The sequence below is a fragment of the Lepus europaeus genome, chromosome 17, assembly GCF_033115175.1.
Source record: "Lepus europaeus isolate LE1 chromosome 17, mLepTim1.pri, whole genome shotgun sequence".
NCBI lineage: Eukaryota > Metazoa > Chordata > Mammalia > Lagomorpha > Leporidae > Lepus > Lepus europaeus.
Genome location: NC_084843.1, coordinates 57,374,750 through 57,390,734, shown reverse-complemented (window position 1 = coordinate 57,390,734; position 15,985 = coordinate 57,374,750). Strand labels below are relative to the sequence as shown.

The 15,985-nt window shown below is 40.0% G+C and overlaps 1 protein-coding gene across 1 annotated transcript in view; it reads left to right on the top strand.

The window, feature by feature from the left end:
* Positions 1–15,985, top strand: part of CTNNA3 (catenin alpha 3) — a 1,620,267-nt gene that overhangs the window by 19,551 nt on the left and 1,584,731 nt on the right. The window lies entirely within an intron of this gene.

Here is a 15,985-nt window from a genome sequence, read left to right as displayed (position 1 = left end):
TATTTCATATATACAGATTTGGGAACATAGTGATACTATTCAGTTTTTTTTTTACCCTTCTAATTTCTTTCTTTCTTTTTAGAAAGCTTTTATTTAATGAATACAAATTTCATAGGTACAACTTTAAGAATATTGTGGTTCTTCCCCCAGTACCCACCCTCCCACCCTTATTCCTGTCCTATCTCCTACTCCCTCTCTCATACCATTCATCCCATTAATATTCATTTTTACTTATTTTTATATACAGAAGACCAATTCTATACTAAGTAAAGTTTTCAACAGTTTGCACCCACATAGACACACAAAGTATAAAGTGCTCTTTGAAGACAAGTTTTACAGTTAATTCTCATAGTACAACTCATTAAGCACAGAGGTCCTACATGGGGAGTAAGTGCACAGTGACTCCTGTTGCTGATTTAACAATTGACACTCTTATTTTTGACATCACTGATCACCCAAGGCTCTTGTCATGAGCTACCAAGGCTTTGGAAGTCTTTTGAGTCCACAAACTCCATAAGTATTTAGACAGGGCCATGAGCAAAGTGGAAGTTCTCTTTTCCCTTCAGAAAAAAGTACATCCTTCTTTGATGGCCCCTTCTTTCCACTGAGTTCTCACAGAGATCCTTCATATAGATCATTTTTTGCCACAGTGTCTTGACTTTCCATGCCTGAGTTGCTCTCATGGGCTTTTTAGCCAGATCCAAATGCCTTAAGGGCTGATTCTGAGGTCAGAATGCTGTTTAGGGCATGGCATTCTATGAGTCAGCTGTGTATCCCGCTTCCCATGTTGGATCATTTTCTCCTTTTTAATTCTACCTATTGTTATTAGCAGACACTTGGTCTTGTTTATATGATCTCTTTGACAATCCTATCTATATGATCAGTTACACACTTAATACGATCACTTTAACTTGTCTGATGGCATTAGTACCACACAGCTTAATGGGATTTGGAGTTCCATGGCAAGATTTTAGCTTTATTCTTATGGGAAAGTCCATTAGAATGTGTGCTGAACTGTACATCTCCTCCTTTTCTTATTCCCATTTTACTTTTTACTGGAGTCTATTTTCAATTGGATTTAAACATCTATGAATAATTCTGTGTTAAGTAAAGAGTTCAACAAATGGTAGTAAGTAGAAAAATAAAATAGTCAAAAAATTAAAATAATAGATTATTCCTTGACAGTCAAAACAAGGGCTGTTCAAGTCATTGCTTCTCATAGTGTCAATTTCACTTCTACAGGTTTCCTTTTAGGTGGCCTGTTAGTTGTCATAGATCAGGGAGAACATGTGAAATTTGTCTATTTGGGACTGGCTTATTTCACTCAGTATGATGTTTTCCAAATTCCTCCATTTTGTTGCAAATGACCAGATTTTTTTTTTAACTGCTGTGTAGTATTCCATGGAGTATATATCCCATAATTTCTTTATCCAATCTTCTGTTGACGGGCATTTAGGTTGATTCCATGTCTTAGCTACTGTGAATTGAGCTGCAATAAACATGGAAGTACAGATAGATCTTTTATTTGCTTATTTAATTTCCCTTGGATAAAATTTTAGGAGTGGGATGGCTGGGTTGCATGGTGGTACTATATTCAGATATATGAGGTATCTTCTGTGGTGGCTTTACCAGCTTACATTCTCACCAACAGTGGATTAGGGTATCTTTTCCTCACATTCTCACCAGAAAATGTTTGTTGATTTCTGTATGAAAGCCATTCTAACCAGGGTGAGGTGAAACTTCACTGTGGTTTTGATTTGCATTTCCATGAAGGCTGGTGATCCTGAAAATTTTTTCATATGTCTGTTGGCCATTTGTATTTCCTCTTTTGAAAAATGTCTGTTTAAGTCCTTGGCTCATTTCTTAAGTGGGTTGTTTTGTTGTTGCGGACTTTTTTGATCTCTTTGTAGATTCTGATTATTAATCCTTTATCAGTTGCATAGTTTGCAAATAATTTCTCCCATTCTGTTGGTTGCCTCTTCACTTTCCTGTTTATTTTGCTCTACAGTTACTTCTCAATTTGATGCAATCCCAAATGTTAATTTTGTTTTTGACTGCCTGTGCCTCTGGGGTCCTTTTTTAGAAGTCTTTGCCTGTGCCAATGTCTTGCAGGATTTCTCCAATGTCCTCTAATAATTTGATAGTGTCGGGTCATAGATTTAGATCTTTAATCCATGATGAGTACATTTTTGTTTAAGGTGCTTCATGCTTCTGCATGTAGAAATGCAGTTTTCCTGGCACCATTTGTTGAATAGACTGTCCTTGCTCCAGGAATTGGTTTTAGCTCCTTGATCAAATATAAATTTGCTGTAGATGTTTGGATTGATTTCTGGTGTTTCTCTTCTGTTCCATTGGTCCATCCATCTGTTTCTGTAGCAGTACCAGGGCTGTTTTTGCTATAACTGCCCTGTAGTATGTCTTGAAATATGGTATTGTGATGCCTCCGGCTTTCTTTTTGTTGTATAATATTGCTTTTGCTATTTGATGTCTCCTGTGCCTCTTTTTCTTTTTATTAAATGTTTATTTTATTTATTTTAAAGAGTTATAGATAGAGCTAGAGAAAGAGAGAGAAGTTGTCCCTTCGCTGGTTCACTCTGCAGATGGCTACAATGCCCGGAGCTGTGCCAGTCCAGTGCCAGTAGCTTCTTCTGGGTCTCCCACATGGATGCAAGAGCCCAAGGACTTGGGCCATCTTCTACTGCTATCCCAGGCAATAGCAGGGAGCTGGATTGGAAGTGGAGCAGCCGGCACTTGAACGGATGCCCATATGGGATGCTGGCACTGCAGGCCAGGGCTTTAACCTGCTGTGCCACAGCACCAGCCCCAGCATCATTTTTTCTATATCTGAGAAGAATGTCTTTGGTATTTTGATTGATATCACATTGAATCTGTAAATTGCTTTTGGAAGAATGGACATTTTGATGATATCGATTCCTTGCAGTCCATGAACATGGAAAATTTTTCTATTTTTTGTATCTTCTATTACTTTTTTTTAATGTTTTGCAATTCTCATAATAGGGATCTTTGACATCCTTGGTTAAATTTATTCCAAGGTATTTGATTGTTTTTGTTGCTATTGTGAATGAGATTGATCTTAGAATTTCTTTCTCAGCTGTGGCATTGTCTGTGTATTCAAAGGCTGTAGAATTTTCTGTATTGACATTATATCTTGCTATTTTACCAAACTCTTTTATGAGTTACAAAAGTCTTTTAGTGGAGGTTTTTGGATCCCCTATATATTGAATCATGTTGTCTGCAAATAGGGATAGTTTGACTTCCTCCTTCCCAACTTGCATCCCTTTGATTTCATTTTCTTGCCTAATGCTCTGGCTAAAACTTCCAGGACTATTTTGAATAGCAGTGGTGAGAGTGTGCACCCGTGTCTGGTAACAGATCTCAGTGGGAATGCTTTGAATTTTTCTCCATTTAATATGATGCTGGCCATGGGCCTGTCATAAATTGCCTTGATTGTATTGAGGAATGTTCCTTCTATACCCAATTTGGTTAGAGTTTTCATCATGAAAGGGCATTGTATTTTATCAAATGCTTTCTCTGCATCCATTGAAGTAATTGAGGTAATCATATGATATTTTTTCAACAGTTTGTTAATGTGATGTATCACATTGATTGATTTGTGAATGTTGAACCATCCCTGAATATCAGGGATAAATCCCACTTGGTCTGGGTAGATGATCTTTCTGATGTATTTTTGGATTATATTGGGTAGAATTTTGTTGAGGATTTTTGCATCTACGTTCATCAGGAAAACTGTTATGTAATTCTCTTTGTTGCATATTTTTCAGGTTTAGGCATTAAGGTGATGCTGGCTTCAAAGAAAGAATTTGGAAGCATTCTATCTCAGTTGTTGTGAATAACTTGAGAAGAAGTGGAGTTAGCTCTTCCTTAAATGTCTGGTAGATTGGTTGAACTCTATAATTAAGACACAATTATTCTTAGTAATTTCAATTTAACTGAAAAGTTATCCTTGTTAAATATAAGAGTAGGAATAAAAGAGGGAGGAGATGTACAGTTTGGCATATGCTCACTCTGACTTACCCCTAATGGTAGAGCTAGAAATGTGCCTGGGGATTTCAATTCAATCCCATCAAGGTGGCATGTACCAATGTCATCATACTGGTTAAAGTGATCAATTTAAGTTCATAATTGATCAAAAAGGATTAAGTGTCAAAGGGATTACATAAATAAGACCAGTGTCTACAAATACTAATTGATAGAATTAAAAAGGAGAGAAAGATCCTACATGGGAAGCAGGATACACAGCAGATTCGTAGAATGGCAAATGCCCTAAACCACACTCTGGCCTCAGAATCAGCCCTTAAAGCATTCGGATCTGGCTAAAAAGCCCATGAGAGTTTTGCAGGCATGGAATGCCAAGACACTGTGGCAAAAAAAAAACAAAAAACAAAAAACAAACAAACAAACAAACAATCAAAACCTAAATGAAAGATCTTTGTGAGTGAGATCCTAGTGGAAAGAATGGGCCATCAAAGAAGGAGGTACCTTTCTCTGAAGGGAGGAAACTTCCACTTTGACTATGACCTTGTCTAAATAAGATTGGAGTTGGCAAACTCAAGAGGCTTCCATAGCCTTGGCAGCTCATGACAAGAGCCTCAGGTGATTACTGATGTCATAAATAAGAGTGTCAATTGTTAAATCAACAGTGGGAGTCACTGTGAACTTGCTCCCCATGTAGGACCCCTGTCCTTAATGTGTTATACTATGCGAATTAATGGTAAAACTACTACTCAAACAGTACTCTATACTTTGTGTGTCTGTGTGGGTGCAGTCTGTTGAAATCTTTGCTAAGTATATACTAAGTTGATCTTCTGTATATGAAGATAATTGAAAATGAATCATGATGAAGAATGGGATGGGAGAGTGAGTGGGAGATGGGATGGTTGCAGGTGGGAGCGAGGTTATGGGGGGAAAAGCTGCTATAATTTAAAAGTTGTAGTTTAGAAATTTATATTTATTAAATAAAAGTTGAAAAAAATAAATGTTTGGTAGAATTCAGCAGTAAAGCTATCCAGTCTTGGGCTTTTCTTTGTGGGAGGGCCTTTATTACTGATTCATTTTCTGTCTTAGTTATGGGTCTGTTTAGGTTTTCTATGTCTTTTTTTTTTTTTTGACAGGCAGAGTGGACAGTGAGAGAGAGACAGAGAGAAAGGTCTTCCTTTTGCCGTTGGTTCACCCTCCAATGGCCGCCGCGGTAGCGCGCTGCGGCCGGCGCACCGTGCTGTTCTGATGGCAGGAGCCAGGTGCTTATCCTGGTCTCCCATGGGGTGCAGAGCCCAAGCACTTGGGCCATCCTCCACTGCACTCCCTGGCCACAGCAGAGAGCTGGCCTGAAAGAGGGGCAACCGGGACAGGATCGGTGCCCCGACCGGGACTAGAACCCGGTGTGCCGGCGCCGCAAGGCGGAGGATTAGCCTGTTGAGCCACGGCGCCGGCCGGTTTTCTATGTCTTCATGACTCAATTTAGGTATGTGTCCAGAAATATATCCATTTCTTCTAGGTTTCCAGTTTGTTGCATACAGCTCTTTGTAGTAATTTCTGAGGACTCTTTTTATTTCTGTGGTATCTTGTTATATTTCCTTTTTCATCTCTAATTTTATTGATTTGGGTTTTCTCTCCTTTGGTTAGTTAGGCCAATGGTGTGTCAATTTTATTTATTTTTTCTGAAAACCAGCTCTTCATTTTGCTTTGTTTTGGTGTTATTTTTATTGGTTTCAATTTTGTTAATTTCTTCTCTAATTTTAATTATTTCTCTTCTACTAGGTTTTTTTTTTTTTTTTTTGCTGTTTTTCTAGATCCTTGAGATGCATTGATTGCTAATTTATTTGGTGCTTTTCCAATTTCTTGACGTGGGTACCTATTGCTATAAACTTTCCTCTTAACACTGCTTTTGCTGTATCCCATAAATTTTGATATGTAGTGTTGTTTTCATTTGTTTCCAGAAATTTTTTGATTTCTCTTATGGTTTCTTCTATGACCCACTGTTCATTCAGGAGCATGTTGTTCAGTCTCCATGTATTTGCATATGCTCTAGTGATTCCTGAGTTGCTGATTTCCAGCTTCATTCCATTGTGGTCTGAGAAGATGCATGGTATGATTTTGATTTTTCTGAATTTGCTGAGACTTGCTTTGTGGCCTAGTATGTGGTCAGTCCTAGAGAAAGTTCAATGCACTGCTGAGAATGTATTTGTAACTGTAGGATGACAAGTTCTGTAGATATCTTTTAGATCCATTTGGTCTATAGTGTCAATTAAATCTGCTGTTTCCTTATTGATTTTCTGTCTGGTTATCTCTCTATTGCTGAAAGTGGAGTATTGAAGTCCCCCAAATATTATTGTATTGGAGTCTAAGTGTCCCTTTAAATCCCTTAAGAGTTCTTTTAAATAGCCAGGTGCCCTGTAATTAGGTGTATATGCATTTATAATAGTTACACCTTCCTGTTGAATTGATTCCTTAATCATTATATAGTGCCCTTCTTTGTCTCTCTTAACAGTTTTTGTGTCAAAGTCTATTTTGTCTGATTTTAAGATGGCTATACCAGCTCTTTTTTGGTTTCTGTTTCATGGAATATCTTTTTCCAACCTTTCATTTTCAGTCTGCATGCCTCTTTGTTGGTGAGATGTGTTTCTTGTAGTCAGAAAATAGATGTTTTTTTTTTTTTTTTTTTTTTTTTTTTGGACAGGCAGAGTGGATAGTGAGAGAGAGAGACAGAGAGAAAGGTCTTCCTTTTTGCCGTTGGTTCACTCTCCAATGGCCGCTGCGGCTGGCGCATCTCGCTGATCCGAAGCCAGGAGCCAGGTGCTTCTCCTGGTCTCCCACGCGGGTGCAGGGCCCAAGCACTTGGGCCATCCTCCACTGCCTTCCCGGGCCATAGCAGAGAGCTGGCCTGGAAGAGGGGCAAGTGGGATAGAATCCGGCGCCCCAACCGGGACTAGAACCCGGTGTGCCGGTGCCGCAAGGTGGAGGATTAGCCTATTAAGCCACAGCGCCGGCGGGTTTTGTTTTTTAATCCATTCAGCCAGTCTGTGTGTTTTAACTTGGTACTTGAGGCCATTTATATTCAAGATGACTATTGATAAATAATGACTTTTCCCTGCCATTTTTGCAAAAATACTCCATTTTTTTTTTACTTTGAATTTCCTTTGAAATTTTATTGAAAGTTTTTCTTCCTTTACCTTCTTTCATAATGATGACCATGTTTCTGTGTTTCTGTTTGCAACACATCCTCAAGCATCTTTTGTAGGGCTGGGCATGTGGTGACTAATTTTCAATTTCTGTTCATTATGGGAGGTCTTTATTTCATTTTTGTTCATAAATGAGAGCTTTTCAGGGTATGATATTCTGGGATCACAGTTTTTTTTTTTTTTTTTTTTTTTTTTTTTTCTTTTTCTCATAGGACTTGGAATATATCTCTCCATTCTCTCCTAGCCTGTAGGGTTTCTGATGAGAAGTCACTTGTGAGTCTAATTGGAGATCCTCTGAAAGTAATCTGACGTTTCTCTCTGCACATTTTAGAATCTTCTCTTTATGTTTTACTGTGGTGAGTTTGATTACAATGTGTCATGGTGAGGATCTTTTCTGGTTATGTCTATTGGGAGTTCTGTGTGCTTCCTGTACTTGGATGTCCCTTTCTTTCTCCAAACTCGGGAAGCTTTTGGCTAGTATTTCACTAAAAAGGCCTTCTAATCCTTTCTCTCTTTCCATGCCTTCAGGAATTCCTAGAATAAGTATAGTATATAGTATCCTATAGATTCCCAACAGTGTTTTTTAGTTTTCTCATTTCCTCTTCTTGTCTGGTTTGACTGTATACTTTCCTGTCCTAAGTCTGATATTCTTTCTTCTGCTTCACTGATTCTGTTGTTAAAGCTCTCCTCTGCATTTTTTATTTGTTCTATTGAATTCTTCATTTCATTTTGATTTCTCTTTAAGATCTCAATTTCATGGGAGAAATTTTCTTTAATGTCCTGTACAGGTTCATTAGTTCGTGAATTTGCTTCTGATTATTTCTATGTAATTTTTTTTTTTTTTTGACAGACAGAGTTAAACAGTGAGAGAGACAGAGAGAAAGGTCTTCCTTCTATTGGTTCATCCCCTAAATGGCCACTACGGCCGATGCGCTGCGCCACTCCAAAGCCAGGAGCCAGGCACTTCCTCCTGGTCTCCCATGAGGGTGCAGGGCCCAAGCACTTGGGCCATCTTCCACTGCCCTTCCAGGCCACAGAAGAGAGCTGGACTGGAAGAGGAGCAACCAGGACTAGTACCTGGCGCCCCAACCGGGACTAGAACCCAGGGTGCCAGCACTGTAGGTGGAGGATTAGCCATGTAATCTTATGATCAATTTTTTGAATTCTCTTTCTTCCATCTCATCATCTTCACAATCTAATATTCATTGTTGTGTTCTTTTGGGGGCATCACATTGTCTTCCTTATTCTTGTTTCTTGAATTGGTGCATTTGTTGTTCAGCATTTGTGAAGATACTTGTTGATTTTCTTCTTTCTTTTTTTCTTTTCTTTTTTTTTTTTTTTTGTGTGTGTGGGGGTGCTGTGGCAGCTTATATCTTTGTACTATGACCCTGTAGATAAGTGGAATGTCTGCTTTCAATGAATCTCTAGAGGCTTGTAGTGGGTGTTGCTAGAGAGCTCTGTTCAGTTCTCCAGGGTTAAGGATGTGCCTAGGGGCTGGCGCCATAGCTCACTTGGTTAATCCTCCGCCTTTGGTGCCGGCATCCCATATGGCCACTGGGTTCTAGTCCTGGTAAATCTTCTCTTTCTCTCTTTTTTTAATCAAAAGGGAAATTTATTTTGCTTAGCTGAGCTCCTGTCCTCAGTGGAGACCAGTGCCTGAGTGCTAGCCCCAGTGGGTATAATATTTGTCCACTTTGTCCCAAGGACCACACAAAGGATCTATTCAGTCCTCAGTGTAAGATCAGTGTCTCCAGCAGTGTCTCACCAGGTAACCAGGACACCCTGAGCATGTGTAGTCTCCCACTGTGACTGCTCAAAGTCCCAGCCACACTGTGAGTCCTCCCACAATCCCTCAGTATTTTTCACATTTCTGGAACAGAAGCCTCACAGAGTCACAAGCTCCTAGCCCCCTGTTAGTTCTCCCCACCAGAGTCAGGGTCTCTACTTGGCTGATTGCTGGGCACAGACACAAGCTGGCACAGCTGTTATGTATGTCCAAAATAGTGCCTGCTCTATCGGCTTGCTAAAGGACACTGTTGTAAAGTGATTGTCCTTTTGTTGTTTTCTCAACTAGAGGTTTGGTTGGTACACTATTCCCAATGGATCTCCATGCTGGATTCCCTCTAGACTCTTCATGCAGATTTTTCGCCAGTGGCTTGGGCTGCTGTGGTCTGGTCTCACCTCACTTTCCAATGCTGGTGCGTAGGCTTTCAGCTGCTGGAGTTCTGAGCCGTGGGTGCCCATGCCCTCCATGTAGGTCCACTGTGTCCCTCTAATTTTGGTAGCGTTTCCTCTGAAATTTCTCCCTAACTCTTCTCTGAAACTACATTCTCTCCACTTTTTTTAAACTATCTTCTCCTGGGCTAGAACAGTAAGCTCTCTTCCTACTCCACCATCTTGGAACCCTCTAATTTCTTAATGGCTTAAATGTCTTATAGTTTATTTCATATACTGACATTAAGGGAGGAAAAGCAGCCTTGAAGGCTTTTATTTATTTGAAAGATAAGGGGTAGGGGGAGAGAATGAATGAATGAATATGAATCTTCCATCTGCTGGTCCACTCAGGTACCTGCAGCACTCAGGGCTGGGCCAGGTCAAAGCCAGAACATAGAATTCTATCTGAGTTTCTCACACGGGTGACAGTGCCCCAAGTCCTTGAGCCTTAATCTATTGCTTCTCAGCATTAGCAGGAAGCTGGATCAGAGGCAGAAGCAGAGGCAGGACTTGATACCAGGCACTCCAATATGGGATGTGAATCTCCCAAGTGGCAGCTTAGCCCACTGTGCCACAGTGCCTGCCCCAGCATATCATTTTAATTTTCAATCTTTTGGGAGCCTTGAGAGAAGTATACCAGAATTAGGAAAGATTATTAAACCTTCTTTTTTATTTATTTATTTATTTATTTATTGCCAGGCAGAGTTAGACAGTGAGAGAGAGAGTTATAGACAGTGAGAGAGAGAGACAGAGAAAAAGGTCTTCCTTCTATTGGTTCACTCCCCTAATGGCCACTATGGCCGGCACTGCTCAGATCCGAAGCCAGGAGCTGGGTACTTCCTCCCTGTCTCCCATGCGGGTGCAGGGACCCAAGCACTTGGGCCATCCTCCACTGCCTTTCTGGGCCACAGCAGAGAGCTGGACTGGAAGAGGAGCAACCAGGACTAGTACTCGTCACCCCAACTGGGACTAGGACCCGGGGTGCCAGCGCCACAGGCGGAAGATTAGCCAAATGAGCCACAGCGCCAGCCTAAACCTTATCTTATACTCTAAAATAAATGTATAGATATTACAGAAATATTATACATAATTTGAAATATACCTGATTTTATGGATTTTTAAGCACAGAATGAAGTAATAACTTTTTTCCATATTACTTGAAATCTGTAATTTAGGGTCATTCTAGTGGGGGGATCTCCTTCCTGTATCTATGATGAAGCTTTGTGGTTTCATGTGTCTTTGTGGCTTAGCATAGATGTACAAACTATAGGAAAGTGAGTAAACATAAACTCTCAAAAACTGCAAGCTTGGAGAATTTCCATATGAGAGGGACCCCTAGGGACTGAGAATGAGGGAAAGGGGAAGGCTTAGATATTAGTGACAGAAGGTAAAGTTAGCAAGAGATGAACTTGGGCCCTAAATTAGAATCATCTTTGCTGCAAGTTCCAACCAAATTGTTTGTGTTCCCCATAAAAACATAACTGCTTTTGTACTGAAAAAGAAAGTGAGGAAACAGGAATTATTTTACAGAGTAACTTCAAGTCTAATTTTACTCGTTGGTTACATTCTGTCAAGAGAGAAGAGAGATTTTTGCAAATAATACATACAACCTCCCCCACCTCATAATACACACACCTTTGTGAGAATCATCTGCTGCATTGAGTCACAGCTACTGATAGCAGAAGGTTATATCCCTTAGGTGAATTGGGGTAAAAATAAATCCAACGTTCTTTTTTCCCATAGGATTGCTAAGTTATATTTACCTTCTGAAATAAAATGAATCACTGGAAATCTCACTTAACTTTAATCAACATTAAATAACCCTATTGGAGTATTTTAAAAGAAGATGTAGGTTCAAACAACTTATAAAAGTGAAAAACTTGCAAGTGACAATTACATTTTTTTGATGGAATCACAATGTTCTTATACAATGTTCTTTTCACATTTTTTTAACTTCTCTGGCATTTATTGTAAGGAACAAAGCATTTCTGGAATGCTCATTTTAATTTCAAAGCCCAGGCTATTCTATGGGAAACATTTGGTGCATGGAGGATCTGAACAATAGAGGAGGAATGTGCAGTGGGAAGCGTCATGAATCGTGGTACTTAAAATACATTCTGAAGGAATATTTCAGACAATGATACTTATTCTTCACTTTAAACAAAGGTTTTAAACAAAGTAGTTGTTATAATTTGTCTTAATCTGGACAGATATCTTTTAACTCTAAATAAGTCAGACAGACAATATCTTATTTGCCTTTTGGAGTTTGTGAAAGCCTGTGTACTAAGTCAGGCTTATTATTATTTTTATGTAATCCATGATGAAGACACATGACCCTATTTAGTGGCTTGTGAAGCACATAGAATGGGCATTTGTAAGTGTCTTTTTCACATGTAGTATTAGCCCTGAGGGGAGAGGAGTCTCAAGAGCAAGGTAAGGTTAAGTCCAGAGAGAACACCTTTTAACAAGGGTTTCCATAGCCAATTTTTTTTTGTATCCATGTAGGGAACACATTAGAAAATGCACATTAAATGCCAAACAGTATTTGAGTCACTTTATGAATTTTATGGAAGACTTTACCTTATTTAACCTTCATGTAGTTTTATAGGATAATATGATTGCTCTTATTTTCTTTTTAAAAAATATTTTATTTATTTATTTGAGAGGCAGAGTTACAGACAGACAGAGGGAGAGACAGAGAGAAAGGTCTTCCATCCACTGGTTCACTCCCCAAGTGGCTGCAATGGCACGCAGGTGCAGGGGCCCAAGCTTTTGGGCCATCTTCTGTTGCTTTCCCAGGCCATAGCAGAGAGCTGGATAGGAAGAGGAGCAACTGGGACACAAACTGGTGCTCATATGGGATGGTGGTGCCACAGGGAGTGGCTTAGCCTACTACACCACAGCACTGGCTCCTGTTCTTATTATCTAAGAGAGGAAAATAGAAGCTTTCCATAAGACATTTCACTGAGTCATGAACACTGGAAGAAAGCAAATTTTAGAATAAAAAAGTCTGTTGGATAAGTGAAGGAGAAGGGCAGACAAATGATTTTCATCTATATATTACCTTTGCAACTTATGAATTCTTTTTCAATTCCTAGCTACATTCTGGGTACTGATATCCACTCACATAATATCTAAACTCCATGAACAACCAATGAGCAAGATCTCTATCTGCTGCAGAGCAGGGAGGGTTATGTTTTGTCTGTTGTCAAAGATGTGCTGCATGATTATCATAAGTTTCGACTATGTGATGACATGCAGGAGCCGGTCTTTCTTTCATTTTTAAAGATTTACATATATATATATTTAAAGATTTATTTATATATTTGAAAGGCAGGGTTACAGAGAGGCAGCGGCAGAGAGAGAGAGGGAAGGAGGGGTAGAGGAAGAGAGGTCGGTCTTCCATCCGCTAATTGACTCCCCAGATGGTGGCAATGGCTGGAACTATGCCCATTTGAAGCCAGGAGCCAGGAGCTTCTTGAGGGTCTCCCAAGCAGGTACAGGGACCCAAGGACTTAGACCATTCTCTGCTGCTTTCCCAGGCCATAGCAGAGAGCTGGATTGGAAGTGGAGCACCAGGACTTGAACTGGTGCCCACATGGGATGCCAGCACTGCAGACCATGGGCCTTAACCCGTTTCACCACAGTGCTGGCTCCTACTTATATATATATTTTTAAAGATTATTTATTTATTTGAAAGGCAGAGTGACAGAGAGGCAGAGGCAACAGATGATGACTAAAATGCTTAGGTCCCTATTACTCCTGTGGGAGACCCAGAGGGAGTGCCAGTCTCCTGGTTTTGGCCTTTTGCAGGCATTTGGGGAGTGAACCAGTATATGAAAGATCTCTCTTTTCTCTTTCCTTCTCTCACTCTGCCTTTCAAATAAAAAAATACATAAATATTTATAAACATCGTGTGTGTTTATGGTGTACACCATGATGTTATGATACATCTTTACATCATAAGCTAATTAACACATCTGTCATCTCATATACTTGTAATTGTTTGTATCTAGGAATATGTTATTATAAATAAATTTCCAAAAAGTAATATGCTAATTACTAACATTAAAGTAGTTGAAAACATAAGGTTCTTCTTAACTATCCCTTTAATCAATCCATGTATATAATAAATACTTTTTAAAAAGATTTATTTAATTTTATTTGAAAGAGAGAGTTACAGAGAGGCAAAGACAGAGAGAGAGAGGGGTCTTCCATCTGCTGGTTCACTCCCCAGATGGCCACAATGGCCTGAGCTGGGCCCATCTAAAGTCAGGAGCCAAGAGCTTCTTCTTGGTCTCCCACGTGGGTGCAGGGACTCAAGGACTTGGGACATCTTCCACTGCTTTCCAAGGCCATTGCAGAGAGCTGGATCAGATGTGGAGCAGCTGGGACTCAAACCTGTGCCAACATGGGATGTGGGTACTGCAGGTAGCGGCTTTACCTGCTATGCCACAGCATTGGCCCCAATATGATAAATATTTCTTGAATACCTACTTTATGCCTTGTTCTGGGTACTGGAGAATAAAATTCATTTCATACTTTTATGGGGTATACATTTTTATTTTGGCAGCATACAATAAACATATAAACAGAACAGACATTTCAGGCTCCATGAGTGTTTTGAAGAAAAGACAGAGTGAGGTGAAGGGACAGAGTGGGAGACAGCAGAGATGGTGGTGGCCAGGAAAAGGTCTTTTGATAGACCACTTTGAGAGAGACCTGTGTGTTTGAGTGGTGGAATGAAGTATGAGAGAGTATAGGAGATCAGAGAAGGTACAAAAGGCAAGAAATGGGGTCATAGTGAGTATTTGGGGATTCTACCCCAGAAGGAACCATTGTTTTGTATGTTTCAGAGTGCCACTCCCTCCAATATTAATACTCTCTTGTCTCAGTCTAAATAGAGTAAATCTTAATTGCCTAATCATAACTTTCGTCACCCTCTTAATATAGAACATTGGCTACAAATTGATAAAATTTCATTCTGTAATTTGATGCTTTTGAAATATATAATTTTCTACTCTCGTTTTTGACTGCTTTGTCAAGGTTCTTTGCAGAGTTACAGAGAGAGGGAGAGACAGAGGCAGAGCTCTTCCATCTGCTGGTTTGCTCCTCGAATGGCTGTAATGGCTGTGGTTGGGCCAGGCTGCAACCAAGAGCCAGGAGCTTCATCCGGGTCGCCCATGTGGGTTAAGGGGCCCAATCACTTGGGCCATCTGTAACTGCTTTCCCAGCCATATTAGAAGTGATGTAGATGGAAAGTGGAGCAGCCAGGACTTGAACCGACACTCCTATGGATGCCAGTATCACAAGTGATGGCTTAACCCTCTGCACCAAATGCTGGCCCCTTTGTTGAGGTTCTGCATGATTTTTTTCACATGACATTCCTGTAATTGAAAACATACATACACAATACAGTCTCCTAAAGCATTCTTCTGTTAACTGAAAGAACAGTCTGCTCGAAAATCAAAGTTGAAATTCATTTATCTATCAAATTGAGGATTTAAACCTAGAAACAACCAACCAGTTACTTAGGTTGGCTGTTTACATGCCCAAGTTTGGTTATAGATTTTACACTTTTCTTACAGGATGAATATATGATTGAATCAGGTATAAAATTTTACAGATTTATGTGTGGTTATTAATCATATTGAAAATCAAAGAGTACCTCACTGAAAATCAAAACACCTGGTAATAGCTAACAAACTTGATTATTGATTAATGAAGTACATTATAATTCCCACGCTCATGGGATATTCCACATATGCAGGGAGAGGCAAACAACAGGGTCATTAATCACTCTTTCTACAACGGCCCTGAGATGGAAAGATCACTCCTTTTGTGGATGGCATGGCGTTGAAGGTAAAGCCACGTCTGTGATACTGGCATCCCATATGGGCATTGGTTTGTGTCCTGGCTATTCCATTTCTGATCCAGATACCTGTTAATGTGCCTGTGAAAGCAGTGGAAGATGACCCAAGTACTTGGCACCTGCAACCCATGTGGGAGGCCCAGAAGAAACGATGGTGTTGTGGCCATCTGAGGAGTGACCCAGTGGTTGAAAGATATCTCTCCGTATCTCTGACTTTCAAATAAATAAACAAATATTTATTTTCCTTAAAAGAAAACTCACACCTTTAAGAAAAAAGATTTATTTATTTGAAAGGCAGAGTTACAAAGAGAGGGAGAGACACAGAGAGAGGGGTCTTTCACCTGTAGTTCACTCCCCAAATGGCCACAATGGCCAGGGCTGGGCTGTGCCAACCAGGAGCTTCATCTGTGTCTCCTACATGGGTGCAGGAGCTCATTTACTCGGGCCATCTGCTGCTGCTTTCCCAGGCACATTAGCAGGGAACTGGATCAGAAGTGGAGCTGCCAGGACTCAAACCACTGCCTTTATGGGATGCCAGCATTGCAGGCAGCGGCTTTACCCACTATGCCACAGTGCCAGCCTGAACACATGCTTAAGTAATGTGTAGTAAATGTTTTTATTTCTTTGGTGAAAATTGTGGTTTACTGAAAGATCATGTTACCTGGGAACCAGTTGCAAG